Source organism: Trachurus japonicus, chromosome 9 (assembly GCF_045865225.1).
Source record: "Trachurus japonicus isolate A0001 chromosome 9, Traja_1.0".
Lineage (NCBI taxonomy): Eukaryota > Metazoa > Chordata > Actinopteri > Carangiformes > Carangidae > Trachurus > Trachurus japonicus.
Window position 1 is genome coordinate 11,947,193 of NC_140915.1, and position 15,665 is coordinate 11,962,857.

Genomic DNA, 15,665 nt, shown 5'->3' on the forward strand with positions numbered 1-15,665 from the left:
GTGAATGAGAGCGTGAATGGTTGTCTGTGTGTCTGTTAGGGATGCAACGGTTCTCGGTAAAATACCGAACCGTTCGGTACGGCCTGCACGGTGCAATACGCTCTTGGACCGCGGTATTTCAGATTCAGCGTCCATCAGCTCTTCCTGCTTTACAGGCAGCTGTGCCGTGTATGTGTGTGCCTGGCCGTTTAAGGCGAAAGCCCGCCCCCGCGAATTGATGTCCAATCACTGTTGAGCCTCCACACACTCACAGTGACTCCCTCCCTGCAACTGAAAGTGCAGCAGCTCACACACAGAAGAGGGGGAAAAAAAACAAAAAAAACAAACAGGCGGCAGCATGAGCGGTCGCTGATCGCAATCGCGGGGAAAATTAATTAGTTATTAGCGCGATTTAGCACATTTAGCTTTTATTAGAGTTCCAGCACAACTCTGTCCATGCACACTGCACGTGTGTGGTCGCGTGTCCGCGTGCCCGCGCGCGATAGAGAGACCGAGGTCGAGCAGGAGTTGACTGACAGGGATGAGAGGTGGTGAAAGGCTGTTTAAAAAAACACAATACTAACTCCTTCTTTCCCAGTGAGAGACTGTGGCTGCCAGCATAGTGACGTCTTCCATGACGGCAATATAGCGCCATCTCTGTTTGAAAGTGGCTTCAGAGTGTTCACCTACTGAAAGACTAAAGGAGTGTGCAGAGGGAGGAAATAGGGGCTGTTCAGGTGTGTGTGTGTGTGTGTGTGTGTGTGTGTGTGTGTGTGTGTGTGTGTGTGAGAGAGATAGAGAGAGAGGAGAGCTATATTATAAATATTATAAATTATAAACATTATTTTGGGAGAAAAAAAAAGTTCTCTGCACAAAACACATACCGAAACCGTACCGAGAACCGTGGCCAAAAACCGAGGTACGTATCGTACCGTGGGCTACCTGTACCGTTGCACCCCTAGTGTCTGTCTATATATGTGTCGGCCCTGCGATAGACTGGCGACCTGTCCAGGGTGTACCCCGCCCCTCGCCCGAAGTCAGCTGAGATAGGCTCCAGCTCACCCGTGACCCTAGTGCAGGATAAGCGGTATAGAAAATGAATGAATGAATGAAGTAGGTTAAAGTGAAAAAATAATTGCCAGATCATATCGATGAAGTTGTACTGAAAAGAAAAGAGATATCAAACATGGGTATGGTGAACATTTTCTTTTATGTGGTATATTAAGTATTCAAAAACAAATGCCAAAACAGACCCATGCCCCTTAAGGGTTAAATGCTAATGCTAAAAGAAAGAGCTGAGTTTAAATAGATGTTTGGTGCCGTATGAGCTGCACCAGACAAAATCAACAGAACTAATACTGGAGATCCTGCGGCCACATGTGGAGCTACAGACTGATGGTATGATACATATGTTTAAGTGTGTTTGATTGTGAGAGACTAGTGGTGATGATGATGTCAGTCAGCCATGGAAAACAAACAGCCCTGTCCCTGCAAACTCAAACTTTGCCCACCGATCGTCTGTTCTGTCTCGGTTTCTCCGGCGTCTCCTGCACGAAAAAGGCTAAACTGTCTGGTTGTTGAGTTACAAGCTCAATGCTCTGTGTGGTGTGTGTGTGTGTGTGGGGCTAACTGAATGAAAGACCTTTTGTCCGCTGCACACATTCACCGTCTCACTGCAGAAGCACTTCCCAAGAAGATTGATGGAGCTAACAAAAAAAAGCAGGAGGGTTGAAACCGACTTGTCTCACCTCTCTGCCTGCTGCCCAAAGAAATCCCAACAGATTCTCTTTGTCTAACCAGAAAAGTACAACATGTCAGAAAAAAAGAGAAAAAAATCCAGACAGATAAGTGAGGAGGAAACAAAGGAAATGAGCCATGTCAAGGCCCAATGAGCTCTGCATTCAGAGAGGAAATTTCCCACCAACACCAAGCCAAGTCCTGGATCATCTGCCAGAGGAGGAGGAGGTTCTGTCTTTATGACTGCAGGAAGGAAACACACACAATGTACCTGTAGACTCTGCTACGTCAACGGCTAAAAACAAACTACGACTACGATAAAACCTCATTAAAGAGCCGGTGTCGTGTCTGTGTGAGGCTGTGACGCTGATAAATGAAGACACGTTCCCCTTTGCACGGAGAGAAAACACCATGTTGCTGTTGTAAACTCAAAGAATTCAGCCTTTGTACGAGGCTGATTGAGGACGTGTCTGTCGACCGACTCGGCTCTACATGATCAATCTGGGCACTTTGTGTCTGTTTCAGCCAGCTCGCCGCTAAACTAACGGCAACCTGATGAAATGTTGCTTCAATCTCCAAAGTAAAGCCGAAGACAAAAAGGCGTCTGGTGGCGCTGGGTGAAAAGTCACTTGGACAAATGGTCTGAGGATCACGGATGATTTTCTTGTTTGGTAAACGTAGTCACGAGTTGCAATAAGCAGAACAGTAAACAAAGGGAGCTAACATGATTTGTACAGTGAAAACAAGGACTTTTTTTTTTATTGTCTTACATGAAGACACAAGTTTCCTCATTAAAATGCTAAATAGATGTTCAGATTTTTTTTTTTTTCAGAACCTTCCGGACTACCTCAGTGACTTCAGCTTGGGTGATGAATGAATCAACCTCTGAATCCTCAGCCTCTGCTTCCTCGAGGAAGCAAAAACTCGGGTCTGGGAAAAGTTCGGGGAGGCCATGGAGAAGGACTAAATAGATGGCAACAAAACTATTTCTAGACACTGGCTGCATCCTGACTCCCCTACAACACAGGAATGGACAGATACTGATTCGTGAGGAGGACCGGTCAACGTCTCCTGAACAGGCTACATGTCTATTCTTTGTGTTTTTCTCTCTTCATTTCCAACCACCTCTTTCAGGTTTTGCTCGTAGCCACGTGAAACGGTGCGCCGTGTGTCTTTTCTCTGGCGCGCTCTCTCTCTTTCGCTCGCTCACTCCGCATAAAAACGAACGTTATGAAAACAATAACTAGTGAGAAGATACAGATGCATAAAAACCATGAAATGGAAACATTGTTAAATGAGCACAGCTGCCTAGTGTTAACCTGTCCAGGCAGGTCGGTCCTGTCTACTTTTTTAATGTTAGAGCCATTAATACAGTGTTTTCAACCTTGGGGTTGGGACCCCATGTGGGGTCGCCTGGAATTCAAATGGGATCGCCTTAAATGTCTAGTAATTGATTAATTTTTTTTTTTAAACTAATTATTTTTCACAATCTTAAACAACTATATTCTTTATACATTCACTTTATCAATACCCATCCCTATACTGATAATACATCATATATAAATGGAAAATATTACCTTCTCACTTCATCTGTAAATGGATAAATCTACAATGTTGCGGTCAGAATGAGTGTCTTAGAGACTTTGCAATCTGATTTATCATTTTTCTGTCTGCTTGTCTTTTTTGTTCCTTTCTCTCACTGCTTGGAAAAGGTGTGCACCTGTTTGTAACGAGCCTGTACATCCCTTACTCGTTCTTTATCATTTTTATTGCTGTTTCCTTTTTTGTTTCGGTTTAATGTTCGTTTTGCTTTTTTCTTACACATACTGTATAAATTATTCATATATTCTGCACACTGCTGCTAAATCACAGCAACGTGATCCCCCAACTCCTCGTCCATATTGTTCTTCTTTTAATGGTTTAATGGTTTGTTGTAATTTTGTCTGGCTTCTTTTGAATTAGTTTGTTTTTGTTTCATCCAACAGCTACCTGCCATTGGGACAAGATATGGAAATTAGCCATGTGGCTAAAATCTCATACATATTTACATTCTGAATGGGTCCTGTCCTATTTTTAAAAAATAACTCATAAATCATAAATTACAACATGGAAAAAATCCAATGCTCCAGTTTTTGTTTTCAGCACATCACAGCATCTTTAGCATCATAGCAGTCGCCTATGTTTTGATACGCTAGCTGTATATTTCTGGATGATAACTGCAACTCAAGAGAGTGTGTAGCTGTGTATTGTAATCTGTGACAATGACAATGAAGAAAAAAAGGAAAATAAAAAAAGGAAAATGTAAATGTACCGCTCTACCGATTGCTTTCTCGCCAGCTCTGTTGAAAACAAATGCACATGGCCGAGAGGAGGGTTAGCAACACAGAGGAGAAAAGCGACCAGACTTGCATACTTCCCCTTTAAAGCTGGACTTCATGTAATTCAAATACCTTAAACTAGGCCTCAGGTCGGAAATACAATCCCTCTCTTGACGCTACAACAGGTGGATCTTGTCTTTCACTGAGGCCGAGCTCAGGGATCTTTTGTCTGGAGACGGGTCGGTGAGTGACCGCTGCTCTGTGGCGATGCTAGACTAAACACGGCTACATTTGGAAAGCTCTGCCTGTGTTTGCTCTGCCCTCTGTGACTCCTCTGACTCTGCTGCTGGCCCAGGTGGCCGACACAGACACTGATGAGATCATGTCCCATGTGAAAGTCCCATTTCGGCCTGAGTCCCTCTGAGGTTTAAAGGCCTCACTGCACTCAACTTCACTTCCTTTTCCTAACCGTTCACAGACAATGAAAAATCACAATGGTCATTAGAGAAGTCACCAGAAATACCATCTACATCTACTTCCACTGTGATCACACCATTTTGAATTACATGTACTGTCTTAGTCCCATTTTACAACATTTATTTTATTTATTACAGGGTTTTATGTGGTTTTTCAATCTACATTCAAGATAAAACCCTGTGAACCTACAGTGATTTAATTTGTGATCATCATGTGTTCTTCTCTACTGGGTGAACAGTGAATGTGCTGGTGTGAACTGGTGATACAGCGAAATGTGAAGCCTTTATTGATCGTTGGAGGAGAAAAACGCTCAGTTGCCTTTTCCCACTCCACAGGTCATCGCTACATCATCCCTGAAGATGGAGGGCAACTGTAGTTTTTTTTAAAGGGTTATGTGAAGCATTTAAACATCAATAAATCACCATGATGATGTGAAGTCATTAGTGAAATTACTCTATTGGCTGTTGGTCTCTGCATAGGTTTGCACTGGAGGTGAGGTTACTGCTTCAATCTACAACAAAACAGGTTTAAAGGGAAAACTGGTTCATGTTTTAATGATTTTATTTGGTTTAGGCTGTTGTCATGCATGAAAATCACTTTTCATGCATGACAACGCCAGGTGAGCAGAAGTTGCAACGAGACACTGAACTACACCTGTGTTTTCTCAGGGAGTTAAAGATGAACACACAACCTTGATCCCAGCTTCACTAAAGGCTTAGTGACAGTTTCCCTCACTCGCCTCCTTCTCTGAACTTCGGGAGCTTACAGGCTCTTGCATAACACCCGAGTCGACTGGTGCGTTCGTTTGCCGCCGTCGACAGGTATCAGCGTCGTTAACTGACAGCCAGAGGAAAGTGTGCTAGTGGTTAGTGAAGACAAAACTGAGGGGATTTACAGCATCTCCTCTCTGCAGTAGCATGCAATCAGTAGTTGATGATTGTGGGTTTTTATTTTTTTGGAAAGCCAACTGCAAGCCAAACATGTGAATCTTAATTTGAAAGTGTTACCTAGAAGTAAAATATGTCGAGTGCAGCTACTGAGTGATACATCTAAATGTAAATATTCAGGATCTAAGAGAAGCAGTCTCGTAAAATTAATGACGATGCATTTTGTCATTTACCAGCTCATTTTAGAAAGGTTGAGTAAAGCTAAGTCTGCACAGGAGTGTGTAGTATAATCCTTACATATGAGAAAAGATAAAACTTATCTGGCAGATAATAACAAACTATAAAAATCTTGGGTTTCAGAAAATGAGCTTCCTGTTGAAATTTATTACCAAAAATGTGTCACTGACTGTTTTTACACTGACATCTTTATTATGTCATAGTAATTCACGGCCTACGGCATTAATCCATCGTTAATCCTAATATCTACACCTAGAGCTGGATAAAAGCTGAATGATCTTGATTTTACGATGTGTTTCAGTTGATTCATAAAATGTAGAGATTGTATCTGTGAGGGAGCGACAGACAGACAATCTGAGCTGGTGTTTGTGTCTGTGGATGAGATGATATCTCCGGCTGTAAGATGTGAAACCGTGGAAACTGATTCTGCTGTAGTAGTGAGTCTGGAGGAGCTAACTGTGGCTAACAGCTGTCTGCACAGATCAGACACAAACAGATGCAGATGATGAATTAGTGAGCAGACTCTCAGTTTCTGTCCCATCAGGGCTCAGACCAATCATAAAGTGGACGTCTGTACTTCGTTTAAACATAATATCTGTACTGAGGTTGAGCGGTGCAGGCTCCTGATGCTCATGTAGGCCTGAAAAACCATTCCAAGCCAGATAACACGTTTACTGAGGCAACAGATTAATCATATTTTCATCGCCATCGCAATATGAACATGTGCGATAAACATATCGCACAAGGCTGCCTGAAATGTGATGGTTTATTTGATTGATTATTCATATGCAATTGGTTAAAAAAATATTATTTTCTATTATTATATTCAGTGTTTGAGGGTACCTATTAGCAGGGTATACCTGTTGTTGAAACAGAAAGAATGCACACTTAAATATTTGCTTATTTAAAGCAATACTGAACAGTGTCATCACACATTTTAACCTCTGTAAAGCACTTTCTATAAATAAATCTATTATTATTAGTTCATATTCAAGGAAACGACATTGCTTTTCACTTGATGAATGTGGAAATATTTAATTTCCAGGAGAAACTTTGAAAACAAAACTGCAATTTATGTGATTCTGCATGTCAGTCAGGTATAAGAGAAATAAAATGTGATTAATGACTGAACTTTGTGACTCATGTCGTGGACGTGAAGCTTCTGTAGTTGCTGCGATGATGATGGGTACAGATAATTAAGACGTTCAGCTTGGTTTCAGTTTCGTAACCTAAATAAACACTGATGAGGATGAGGAGAATGAGGATGAGGATGATGAGTCAAATATAGTGGAGTGACTTCCTCCTCAGAGGGATCAATTAGGTTTAACCTCACTCTGCTGTACATCAAGGCTTACTTAATATACCACAAGCTACTGTACGTTAAGACCCAAATATAAAAGACCGTGAGGCTCAGCTCTCTCCTCCTCCTCCTCCTCCCTTCATCACACTGTGCTGCTGACTCGGTCCTTCTCCTCCTCCTCTGGTCCAGATCCAAGCACCACTCTCTCTCTCTCTCAGCCTCTTTGCTGCCTTCTTTCGATCCATCGTGCACTTCCCCTTTTCTTTTTCCTCCCAACCCCACCCCCACTGAGCTCCACTAAATCCCTGCTTCTCCTCCATCCACTGTGAGCAGCACTGCAGTGTAATACGTCTTTCCTTCACCCACTTCTGCCTCTCGAATCAACTCCCTCCCTCTCACATCCCTCTCTTCTCTCACCTCCCATGCTGCACACCAGAGCTGCTCAACGACAAGAAGAAAGGAAATAAAAACCACACTGCTATTACTCTGGCAGGTATTGCGGCTGTGACATGACTCACGCTTTTAGTGGGAATATCTGTTGCAGACTCACAATCACACCTTTTAATGTACTTTTGTCCAAAAAATAAACACAGCTCCTGTTATTTGGATATTGCATTCGAATGTTTCTAATTCAAATATAAAATAATATTTTAATTGTTTGTCTCAACTACGCCCACAAATATCCACCCAGCAGCACCGACTGCAGATGTTCCAGACAGATTTCCTCACAGTCCCATCGTGCTGTTAGCGTGGGCGGCCGGCCACAGCGGACTTCGCAACCCTCCAACGGCCCTGTCGGTGTAGTTTGGAGGAGGGAAATGTTATAATTCCTCCACCTCATCTCTACAGTTTACATTTTGCAAGAGAAACAGTTGCCGTAAAAACAATTAGAGGTTAACTGCCTTGCTCAAGGGCACCTAAAAGACATTTACACAGGAAACGGAGGAGAGTTTTACCCCAGGCTTGGTTTGATTTCAATTATCATCGGTTTGTACTAAAATAATGAGTCGTTTTTGCAAAAGAAATCAGCCAATTAATGCACCATAGTTTAGTTTAAAGAGGTCTTCAGTGTTGACTTAAGCGCCCCCTCACTTTGTGCATCAGGTCATTGCTAACTCAGATGTAGCCGACCCTTATTCCCTCTGAAATGGATGCAGTTCTTCACTTTAAACTGGACACAAGAAACTAAAAGAATTAGAAATAATCAGTAAGGATGTTTTTCATAATCTATATGTAAAAGAAAAGTCAAATATAAACAAACATATCACATGTAATCTAAACACTAAGAAATGCACCCTACTGGGGGTTTCATACTTGTTGTTACAACTTGTTTAGTGATATTTGGCAGTGTGTGAATTGTCAAAGCAAGAAAACCACAGGTGTAATTAGTAACACTACTGATGGCTCTGTTCCATTTAGCTATGCCAGTATAAGACATGTTAGTGAGCCAAAACACACAATACCAAGACCCTGGACTCGAGACAGCTACTACTAAGATCCATTAACTAGCAGAAATTTTCATTATTGGATAAAGATTCGACTCATTTCTCAATCAATATGGGTAATTTAATCTCCAAAATGTGCAAGAAGACACCGCTAAAATGTGTCCAAACTCTAAAATCCTCACATCTGAGGAATGGAAATCAGAGAATATTTGGTCTTTTTGGTTGATGAATGACTCAAACAGTTAAATCAACTATGAGAGGGTCAGAGAAAAGGCTGTGGGTGAATCCTTACAGAATTAATCTCTTAATCAAGCTCAATGTTTCTGCCAATGACTCTGGATCTGCAAAAGCAGCAGAGGATCAAGAGTCCGAGGAGCTAAGTAATGAAGCACCGGTGACGCATGAAGTTCAACTCGAGGATTGAAGGATTCATATTTTTTTATCAGGGGGAAGTAAAATCTAAACAAGACATAGAAGAAGAAGAGCATGTTGTTGTAGTTGTAGTTGCTGAGGAAAGTTACTGCCTCTCTCTGCTCCTCCATATTTCTAAAAGTGAATCAGCAGCCGAGGCCAGTCCACCAGTCATCGTGTAATTACCAGAAAATGTCCACAGCACATTGACAGAGTCCCAGCAGCTCACAGTGATCGTTCACAGGCAGACAAATGAGCACAAAACATAGTGCATGCTGCCGACTTTCATCTGCTCCAGCAAAAAACACACAAACACACAGACACACACACACACACACACACCTCTCCCAAAACAAATTGTCTGGGTGCCTTTAAATCAGTGAAGCATTGCAAACAGAGCCATGAAAGGAACAGAAGCACCACAACAAGCTGGAGGGTAGAATCTGCGTGTGTGTTCATGTGCGTGTCTGTGTGTGCGTGTGTGCGACTCCAAAGTCTCAAAAGGCGCAGCAGCAGAGGGACATTCACCATTGACTTCATTATTTTTCTTTCAAAGGCACAATTTATGGCCCCGTCCGGCATCCTCACACTCTGTGAATCAATATTCACATCTTTACAGACAAAGTTCAGCAGCAAAATGTTCTCAGATTCTAAAAAACAGAGGTTAAAGCAGAAGTAAGCGGAATATTTGTGTTAATATAAGTCTTAAATAGTTATATCTTCCGACAGCAATCATTTATATAGAGTGTTTGGTCCGAAACACGGGTCTGTCAGTCACTCTGCTCTGCTGTAAGCTGAGGAGAAAACTTTCCTCGTATCCTACTACCTTTATCCAATGAGGAGAGAGAACGGCATAAAGGGGTGGTCCTCTCTGTGTGTGCAGCCAAGGGATGTGCGTGCATGTGGTGACGTAGGGACGAGGGCGGGGACTGCTAACTCCATCGGCTGACAGGAAGTTAGCCAAAACGACCGAATCGCTTACTTCTGCTTTAAGTTTAATCCTAAACATCAAGCTGAATGTTTCTTGTCAATTGTATCAATTTAAGAAATGTTAAGATGTTTTTCTTACATCAAGTAAATGTAGAATTTTTTTAAATCTACATATGTCGTGTTACATACTCAATAGCAATGCATCACATTTTATAAAATAACCATTAGGCTACTGACTCAGAATCTGCAAAGTCACCACTAACTACAACTGTTGAATAAATGTCCCAAAACAAAGGCACCGTATTTCTAGATTTGAAACAGTAAGTCCAGTAATTGAGGTGATTATCAACTATGAAAGTACTAAGAAGTACAACGATCTAAGACTAAATTCTTTCCTTGCTGTTTATTGAACTACATCTCTTTGGGTTTTGCTTGGGCTGTTGGTGAAACAAAAACAATATTTGACTTGTGGAAAACTAGGACAGCAGTTTTTTTATTCATTTAAATTTAGAATAAATGTACTTTTGTTACTTTTGCCCAACTGTCTACACCATACAAAACAAAACACTGTACTGAAAACACAAGAGGGCCCAGTTCAGTTCCCTGAGGGACTCCTTCAGCCCTGACGCCACTTTAACCAAAACCCGGATCAGCATCACAAGGTGGTTCAAGTGGAGGCCAGTGCAGGATACATGTGCTCTCAGCTGGCTGCAAAAAGCTCAATGGTTTCTTTGACTGGCTGAGTCCACACGAGGTTCGAGTGGTTTTTTTTTTTCAAACCCCTTTGAATCCTCTGTACCTGCACATCAAAGCCCATTTTATATAAAAGTCTGTGTGTGAACAACAATAGGCTTATTGTTTTTGCACATGACTTTCTCTGTGCAGACAAGCTTTTAACAACAGAAAATTTGTGTGGATTTGTGCTCTGTTCCCGCAGCATGAGACGTGTTGGTTTAAACACAGGAGCTGTTGGGAGATTAAAAGCCTTGCTCATGGGCGACTAAATGAGTCGATCCAGGAACGTTCTGGTCATTAAAAGTCTATCTTTGAAACACACTTGATAGCATTTATCGTTAACTTCAGATGTTTTTTTCTGCCTCTAAATAAACTCAATTAAGTGAGGTCAAAGCTGTAGATATTTATAGCGTTAATAGCCTCCGTGAGAATTGGATGTTCCAAGCTTCAAGTTATTAAACAAGCACAAGTTGTGTGGTGCTCTTCTTTTTCTATTTTGTTCATCAATAATACAGACAATGGCCAAATAAAAAGGCTTTTGGGATGTTGGCAGGCCTTGAAAAGTTCTCAGAAATAATTATGTTGTTGAAATGCAATCCCTCAACACTGGACAACCTTCAAAACAAGCCAACTAAAGCATTTCGCTGTCACTCTTTCACCCCCCCCCCCCTTCGAGTACAGCTATTTGGGGAAACTAGATAACACTCAATGGGATCTGCATGGTATCTGCATACAGTGCTTTTCCCAAACAAATCTTAGAGATATTCACGCGACAGATTAAATCACTACACGCGTTAACACAAAGAGAAACTATGCACATCCGGCCTCCGCAGGGCCTCGATTACATAACACAATGAGAGACACATTCCAAGATGGGGAGGAGCAGCTGAGCACTCGGAGCCGGCCTGACGTCGCCTGACACACTGAGTCAGATGTGACTGCTGCGAATATTGTGTATGACCACATGTGCTGAGGTTTTGAACTTGTAATGTCATCGTGAGCTTGAGTGTGCTTGGAGACTGCTGCTGTGGATTTTAAAGTTCATGCAAACACGCAAACATTCACTGTGTTTATATCCTCAGTTGTGATGCTCTGCTACTTTGGGTGGATTAAGATGGAACTAATTAGTTTAACAGATATACAAGGGCGGATGTCGATAACCTTGTTTCATATATCTTGTCTTTTGTTGCTGTAATTCTGCTCTTCTGTTTTTGGTCTTAATAATATCATGTATTATGTTATCTATCCATCTATTCATTCTACAATTTATATTTTCTTCCTCCGTGTCATGGTAGACATACTCTGTAGTATACTGATCTGGTATTTATGTTCATATTCTTGTACATTGTGGCAGCTCAAGGGCTGTAATGTTTAATGAAAAAGAAAATCAGTAAAGACAATGTTGAAAAAAAGATTCTAACTGGAAATCTGATCACTTGCAATACGTATTTTTCATATCTTTTCACTGAACAATTTGCTAAATCAAAATGATGTGCTGTGTTGATAAGAGGTGATAATAATATTCAGTTGCTCTAAGCCGGCTGATTTTGAAAACTCTCAAATCTCTCTTGATCTCTTTCTGCCTTTAATCTGTGAGTTCAATTATTTTCTGCTGAATTGCAGCTGAAAAGAGGGTTTGAATATGAATTTGACAACATTACACAGCAGCAGGCTTTGTAATATTTGCTTGCAGAATTTACCCCTTTGGTGAAATCATTACAGTCTGTCTGTTCTGTCTCAGAACCACATACCTGAGGCATTCCAGGTGGATAAACAGAAAAAAAAACACTTTGGTATGAGTAATGATACTGTCAAGAGCAATATAACTGTTGACATAGCAAAACAAGCATATTAAACACTATTTTCCTACAGTATGCACCCTATCTGTGTCCAAGAGCTTCTACGATGCTGAACTGGGTGATAATTACAATGCACACAAGGTTGCAAAATGTTGACAGGCTAATTTGGTGTGTAAACAAATGACAAGTGACGCGGGCCCTGGAGACCGAGCACAAGACAAATAAATTACACAGTAGGAAGATAATGCATAGACTTCTACCCCAATATTGAATCTCTACTAGCACAGTGTCATGTAGGTAAGAAGACCACCCACTACATTAACCTATATATAATAAGTTGTAGCAATGTCAATTTGTTTTTGTAAGTAACTGAAGAAGTCAGGTAAAGATGCAGTAGAGATCAAAGGAAACAAACAAGGCCCCATAAAAACACCCCTAAATGCAAATGATGTTCCCCCAGGACCAAAACACAATCGTATTAATAATTAACAGTTATATTATTTGATATTAGCTAAAATCTACAGGTTAATGTTGTCACTTGGACCAAGGTTATCATTGGACTATTACTGCATTCCCACATTGTTGCAATGGACCTCAAGACAAGGCATGAAAATACCAGAAAACATGAGGAAGTCCAGGCAGGCAGCCTTCAAAATAAAAGCCTGTGTGTGCATTAGGACAAAAATCAATAACGTCCTGAAGAAGAGCAACAACAATCTCTTGGAAAAATGCTGGTGAAATAAAAAATCATGCAGTGTGTCCAAAATGTTTGATTTGTAAATACAAATATGGACTGATTCGGATTATACTTCCTGAGTTTGTAGGTTATGAGAAACATGTAAAAAGAAAATCTCACTTGTGAAATGTTGATACAATACAAAATAATATTACAAAATCATCACTCTTATAGGTTTTTCTATATTTCTTACAACCTAAATGATGATTTAAATTGCTTCGGATTGCTTGACTTTCTTTACATTTGACTCTGTAGCCTATGAGCTGTTGCATAGACAGCAACTAGCTATTTAAAAGGATTGCTACTGTTCCAGACACAGTCAATATATGTTTTACAATATCAATGTTTGTTTGTTTTTTAATAAGTTTCGACTGTTACTTCTCTATTCCTTATTTCTATTTGTTTGCTATTCATATATTCTATTCGATTACTGTTTCCAGCTGCTATGGAAGCTTTTATTTTGTAGAGTCAAAGCGGAAGTGACTCCATCGAGCTTCACAGTGGTTGTTGTGCCGCTGTTGTATCAGTAATGAAGGATCAATATGGTGATTACAGGAGACAGGGGGGGTACAGGCCGCTAATGTGACAAATGTCGAGCCAACCCGGTTCGGTTCGGTGTCTTAATGAACATAAAAATGTCCCTTTCTACTGTTTATCAAACCCAAAGTCCACACGACCGTTAAAACCCCGGCGAAACACCGATGCTGTGCCCGTTAACGTTACTGTTCCCGTTACCGTCCGTTACCGTTAGCTCCCCTCCGCTGCCTGCCCTGCCTTTGTGCCACTGCGATAAAAAAATAAATAAAAATAAAAACATCACGCCACCACCTCGGAAATAAATGTTGTATAGAAAAATAAACGTTGTATTAAAAAATACCAGTTGAAAACCGAGGCTGCCATCCCCGGGCGGCCACCGGCGGCCACCATGACCGAGACAGGCATCGTTTTTCAGGCTGCGTCGGTCGCGATGCCGCCGCTAAACGGAACCGTTGGTTCGTCTCCAACCGAGCAAACAAAACCGACACGTTGACTCACTCACCTTGTCGCAGGTGGTCGGCAGCTGGTCTGTCGTCGACGGAGAGCATGTGTCGGTAGCTGCTGCTGCTGCTGCTGCTGGATAACAGAGCTGCTGGTGCTGCTGGTGGGCTGCTGCTGCTAGTCCTCGACGTGTTGTGGGAATATTGTTGTCTCTCCGTGTACTGAGAGAGAGAGGGAGAGACACTGCGGGGCGGACAGACAGCGGCGGCGGCGGAGCATCGCAGGATGGGCAGGGCCGAGTACGTCAGCCTGAGGTCACCGCCCGCTGCCTGCTGGTCCCCGGACTGGATTATCTAACCCGCGGGTGGGATAGGACGGCTGCCTGCCTGGCTGCCACCCATTACACCTTTCACCTCCGCAGGGAAAATAATAAAACAAAATGAAATAAAATGAAATAAAATCAAAATAAAATGATTTTTTTTAACTTCTATTCTTCTATTCTATTCTATTCTATTCAGAATAGTGCAGAATAGTGATTTACGGTTAGCTAAGAAAAACGTAGCCTAATGAGAATTTTTAAAAAGTAAAGATAAAAAAAGAATAAAAAGGGATAGAAAAAGAAAAGAAACAGATTAAATTGATACAATAAAATGATATTTCAATGATTTGTTTTTTAAATGATAGATAGATAGATAGATAGATAGATAGATAGATAGATAGATAGATAGATAGATAGATAGATAGATAGATAGATAGATACTTTATTTATCCCAAGGAAATTCAGTTGCTCAGCTGCACAATAAACAACATCATTCAACAGCAAGACATAAAATAGTAAAAATTAGTGCTTTGACAATAGAATAAATAAAAAACAATAAATAAATAGCCCATGGTAATAGTATGTGGGACATCATTCCCCTCGTTCCATATGCAATAACATAGGCTATAAGGGTAGGCCTCTTAGCTGCAAAGTCTGGTAGCCCTGAGTTTTCACTCAACCTTTGCTTTGTTTTTGTTGTATTTTGTGATGGATAACTTCTGTGGGGAGAGGATGCTTCTTTCATTGAAAAACAGAGCAGGTCTGGAGGATGCCAGGGGTGTTGGTTGCCGTCCTGCTGGTGCAAAGGTTAAAGGCTTGAAGTGCAGATTCTGCCGTCAGTCAACTCTGTGACCAACAAGAGAGATGAGCTGGACATATTGGTGAAGAAACTCAGAAAATTGACATTTGTACATATCATCACAATAGCCTACTTGTCTACATCCCATCCATGGCCACCGCTGAAGTTCCATGTGATGTTCTACATTAAGTTGTTGCTAGGATACAGACTAAACATAGGCCTACTGTGGCCATAGATACGTATATATATCTATGTACTGTGGCACTTGGAGGTGGTGGAGAGATGAAGATGGTAGATGCCGTCCTTTCTATGACTTCATAAGACAAAAACTGTTTAGTAAGGTAGATCTAAATAACGAATTTTGTGTGGTTGGACGATGCTGAGAAGCTAAAACATCTTTTTCAGTTGAAAATATTTGCATTTTCTTGATTTCTTGAAAAGGCCTGGGCAATGAGACAAAGAGCAATATAGCCTAGGCTACTGAAAGTAATCATAAATTATTTATTTATGTGTCATGACTTGCAATTGTGTGGAAGATAATACCAACAGGAATGACTGTTTTTGTCAGTAAATGTGTC